The sequence below is a fragment of the Styela clava genome, chromosome 15, assembly GCF_964204865.1.
Source record: "Styela clava chromosome 15, kaStyClav1.hap1.2, whole genome shotgun sequence".
Lineage (NCBI taxonomy): Eukaryota > Metazoa > Chordata > Ascidiacea > Stolidobranchia > Styelidae > Styela > Styela clava.
In genome coordinates this window covers 2,800,001-2,805,000 of record NC_135264.1, presented here as the reverse complement: position 1 = coordinate 2,805,000, position 5,000 = coordinate 2,800,001, and the positions used below count along the sequence as shown (strand labels likewise).

Here is a 5,000-nt window from a genome sequence, read left to right as displayed (position 1 = left end):
CAGAGCGAAAGACAGTAATTTCGAATGAGCCAAGAAAGAGCGGTGCGGGGCCGGTCGGAGCGCACCCTTTTCTCGGTGGCTGGCGGGCGAGAGAGTGCTGCGTCGCCGGCATCGGCGTCGAAAGAAACCGAGCCGAAAAAAGTTAAAGTACAAACGTGCAAGCATACTAACCTAACCCTAGGTAAGGCATGTCAGAGCGAAAGACAGTAATTTCGAATGAGCCAAGAAAGAGCGGTGCGGGGCCGGTCGGAGCGCACCCTTTTCCCGGTGGCTGGCGGGCGAGAGAGTGCTGCGTCGCCGGCATCGGCGTCGAAAGAAACCGAGCTGAAAAAAGTTAAAGTACAAACGTGCAAGCATACTAACCTAACCCTAGGTAAGGCATGTCAGAGCGAAAGACAGTAATTTCGAATGAGCCAAGAAAGAGCGGTGCGGGGCCGGTCGGAGCGCACCCTTTTCTCGGTGGCTGGCGGGCGAGAGAGTGCTGCGTCGCCGGCATCGGCGTCGAAAGAAGCCGAGCCGAAAAAAGTTAAAGTACAAACGTGCAAGCATACTAACCTAACCCTAGGTAAGGCATGTCAGAGCGAAAGACAGTAATTTCGAATGAGCCAAGAAAGAGCGGTGCGGGGCCGGTCGGAGCGCACCCTTTTCTCGGTGGCTGGCGGGCGAGAGAGTGCTGCGTCGCCGGCATCGGCGTCGAAAGAAGCCGAGCCGAAAAAAGTTAAAGTACAAACGTGCAAGCATACTAACCTAACCCTAGGTAAGGCATGTCAGAGCGAAAGACAGTAATTTCGAATGAGCCAAGAAAGAGCGGTGCGGGGCCGGTCGGAGCGCACCCTTTTCTCGGTGGCTGGCGGGCGAGAGAGTGCTGCGTCGCCGGCATCGGCGTCGAAAGAAGCCGAGCCGAAAAAAGTTAAAGTACAAACGTGCAAGCATACTAACCTAACCCTAGGTAAGGCATGTCAGAGCGAAAGACAGTAATTTCGAATGAGCCAAGAAAGAGCGGTGCGGGGCCGGTCGGAGCGCACCCTTTTCTCGGTGGCTGGCGGGCGAGAGAGTGCTGCGTCGCCGGCATCGGCGTCGAAAGAAGCCGAGCCGAAAAAAGTTAAAGTACAAACGTGCAAGCATACTAACCTAACCCTAGGTAAGGCATGTCAGAGCGAAAGACAGTAATTTCGAATGAGCCAAGAAAGAGCGGTGCGGGGCCGGTCGGAGCGCACCCTTTTCTCGGTGGCTGGCGGGCGAGAGAGTGCTGCGTCGCCGGCATCGGCGTCGAAAGAAACCGAGCCGAAAAAAGTTAAAGTACAAACGTGCAAGCATACTAACCTAACCCTAGGTAAGGCATGTCAGAGCGAAAGACAGTAATTTCGAATGAGCCAAGAAAGAGCGGTGCGGGGCCGGTCGGAGCGCACCCTTTTCTCGGTGGCTGGCGGGCGAGAGAGTGCTGCGTCGCCGGCATCGGCGTCGAAAGAAGCCGAGCCGAAAAAAGTTAAAGTACAAACGTGCAAGCATACTAACCTAACCCTAGGTAAGGCATGTCAGAGCGAAAGACAGTAATTTCGAATGAGCCAAGAAAGAGCGGTGCGGGGCCGGTCGGAGCGCACCCTTTTCTCGGTGGCTGGCGGGCGAGAGAGTGCTGCGTCGCCGGCATCGGCGTCGAAAGAAACCGAGCCGAAAAAAGTTAAAGTACAAACGTGCAAGCATACTAACCTAACCCTAGGTAAGGCATGTCAGAGCGAAAGACAGTAATTTCGAATGAGCCAAGAAAGAGCGGTGCGGGGCCGGTCGGAGCGCACCCTTTTCTCGGTGGCTGGCGGGCGAGAGAGTGCTGCGTCGCCGGCATCGGCGTCGAAAGAAGCCGAGCCAAAAAAAGTTAAAGTACAAACGCGATGCTAATGAGCGAGCCGTTGTCTCGACTAATATGTAGGGGGCGTTCGATCGAGCGTCTGGCTTGAGCGCTTGTCGGCCTAGCAGAACGGTCGCATTGTTATGCCCGGGTTTTAGGCACCGCTGCAGGCGGCCGGCAGAGCTCTTGTTTGTGCGAAACTGAATGGATCGAGCCCGAGAGAGGGCGAGCAAAGAAAAAACGCAAATCGCTCCGCCTGGCACTGCCGGCGAGAGCGTGGACGTCGCGGCCAGCGACTGTCGAAGCTGAGTACGGCCGCAGGCGATCGCCTCGGTCTTAAACGAATGCGACGAGCACGCGCCGGGCGGCCCAGCAAGGGCCGAGCGCAGCTGTCGCAGCTATCTGGTTGATCCTGCCAGTAGTGATATGCTTGTCTCAAAGATTAAGCCATGCAGGTGCAAGTACGAGTTCTCGTAAAGCGAAACTGCGAATGGCTCATTAAATCAGTCTTGGTTTATTTGGTCTCGTAAGCGAAGTGGATAACTGTGGTAATTCTAGAGCTAATACATGCATTAAGCGCCGACTTCGGGAGGCGCGCTTTTATCAGATCAAAACCGACCGGGTTCGTCCTGTGACGTTTGATGACTCTGGATAACCACGCGGATCGTACGGTCTCTGCACCGACGACGTATCATTCAAGTGTCTGCCCTATCAACTGTCGAAGGTACGCTACGTGCCTACCTTTGTGATAACGGGTAACGGGGAATCAGGGTTCGATTCCGGAGAGGGAGCCTGAGAAACGGCTACCACATCCAAGGAAGGCAGCAGGCGCGCAAATTACCCATTCCCGACACGGGGAGGTAGTGACGAAAAATAACAATACAGGACTCTAACGAGGCCCTGTAATTGGAATGAGTACATCCTAAAACTCTTAACGAGTATCCATTGGAGGGCAAGTCTGGTGCCAGCAGCCGCGGTAATTCCAGCTCCAACAGTGTATGCTAAAGTTGTTGCGGTTGAAAAGCTCGTAGTTGGATTTTGGGCGAGCGCCGCCGGTCCGTCGCAAGGCGTGTCACTGGTTGCGTTCGCCTCACCTTCGGTTCTCCGTCGGTGCTCTTGACTGAGTGTCGGCGGTGGCCGATAAGTTTACTTTGAAAAAATTAGAGTGTTCAAAGCAGGCTGTTCGCCTGCATAGTGTTGCATGGAATAATGGAATAGGACCTCGGTTCTATTTTGTTGGTTTTCGGAGCACGAGGTAATGATTAAGAGGGACAGACGGGGGCGTCCGTACTCTGCCGTTAGAGGTGAAATTCTTGGATCGGCGGAAGACGAACTACTGCGAAAGCATTCGCCAAGAATGTTTTCTTTAATCAAGAGCGAAAGTCAGAGGTTCGAAGACGATCAGATACCGTCCTAGTTCTGACTATAAACGATGCCAACTAGCGATCGGGAGGCGTTACCATGACGACCTTTCCGGCAGCTTCCGGGAAACCAAAGTCTTTGGGTTCCGGGGGAAGTATGGTTGCAAAGCTGAAACTTAAAGGAATTGACGGAAGGGCACCACCAGGAGTGGAGCCTGCGGCTTAATTTGACTCAACACGGGGAAACTCACCCGGCCCGGACACAGGTAGGATTGACAGATTGAGAGCTCTTTCTTGATTCTGTGGGTGGTGGTGCATGGCCGTTCTTAGTTGGTGGAGCGATTTGTCTGGTTAATTCCGATAACGAACGAGACTCTGGCATGCTAAATAGTTACGCGACCTTCTCGGTCGGCGTCTAACTTCTTAGAGGGACTAGTGGCGTTTAGCCACACGAGATTGAGCAATAACAGGTCTGTGATGCCCTTAGATGTCCGGGGCCGCAGGCGCGCTACACTGAGTGAAGCAGCGAGTGTCTAACCTAGGCCGAAAGGTCCGGGTAACCCGTTGAACCTCATTCGTGATTGGGATAGGGACTTGCAATTGTTTCCCTTGAACGAGGAATTCCCAGTAAGCGCAAGTCATCAACTTGCGTTGATTACGTCCCTGCCCTTTGTACACACCGCCCGTCGCTACTACCGATTGAATGGTTTAGTGAGATCCTTGGATCGGCCCCGTCGCGGCTGGCAACGGCCGCGTCGGCGTGTCGAGAAGACGATCAAACTTGATCATTTAGAGGAAGTAAAAGTCGTAACAAGGTTTCCGTAGGTGAACCTGCGGAAGGATCATTACCGAAGGTGGTGGTAGGCCCCGGCCGACCGCGCACTGAATTGTCTTTGGGTGCCGCCGAGAGGGCGGCCGTCAATCGGGGTTCCGCCCCGTGCGACACGCGTAACACGTTGGCATAGCAAGGCAGCCGAGTGCGATGGTGGCTTCTGGGCACCGCGCTCGATGTGCCGCCGGCCCAGCCCGGCGGTCGCTCGGCGCCGTTTGTTGGTGTTTTTGTGCAGTTGTTGTCGGTGGTGGTTTTGTGGTCGATCCCACAGTGTGACGTCCGCGCGCTTCGGCGCCGGGCGAAACGTCGAGGACGACTCTTAACGGTGGATCACTCGGCTCGCGAGTCGATGAAGGACGCAGCCAAGTGCGAGAAGTAATGTGAATTGCAGAACACATTGAACGTCGACCTTCTGAACGCGAATTGCGGTCTCGGGTCAATCCCGGGACCGCGTCTGCCTCAGGGTCGCGTTCGTCCTCACCCGAGGGCCGTCGCCTGGCCTCTGCGAAGACGGCCGGGCGTCGCCCCAAGTTGAAGCGGTCGCCGAGCTTTCTCGGCGCGACCGCGTGTCCCGTACACCGCCGGCCCCTCGACGTGTTCAACTACGTTTGAGGGGCGGGTCCAGGTCGGTCGGTCCGGTCACGAGATCAAGACCGACCGTGGGCCAAGGCGGCGACGGTACGCGCTCGGTCGGCGCCGGCGGCGACGACTTGCGATGCCAGCGGGCCGTGTAAGAAGCGGCCCGCTTGACACATACGACCTGAGTTCAGGCGAGAGCACCCGCTGAATTTAAGCATATTATTAAGCGGAGGAAAAGAAACCAACAGGGATTCCCTGAGTAACGGCGAGTGAACCGGGAAGAGTCCAGCGTCGAATCTGCGCGCTTTTCGAGCGCGCCGAGTTGTGACGTACGGAAGTCCCAGTGCGGCTGACGGCGAGCGCCGGTGTCCTTCTGATCGAGGCC

The 5,000-nt window shown here is 55.9% G+C and overlaps 2 non-coding genes and 1 pseudogene across 2 annotated transcripts; all 3 read left to right on the top strand.

Moving 5' to 3' along the window:
• Positions 1-2,242: 2,242 nt before the first annotated feature.
• On the top strand, positions 2,243-4,052 carry LOC144413335 (small subunit ribosomal RNA). The gene has a single exon (XR_013469369.1). It is a non-coding gene; the product is annotated as a small subunit ribosomal RNA (ribosomal RNA).
• A 298-nt stretch (positions 4,053-4,350) lies between these two features.
• On the top strand, positions 4,351-4,504 carry LOC144413149 (5.8S ribosomal RNA). Its single transcript, XR_013469186.1, has one exon. It is a non-coding gene; the product is annotated as a 5.8S ribosomal RNA (ribosomal RNA).
• A 288-nt stretch (positions 4,505-4,792) lies between these two features.
• LOC144413459 (large subunit ribosomal RNA) overlaps positions 4,793-5,000 on the top strand; it is a 3,695-nt pseudogene continuing 3,487 nt past the window's right edge.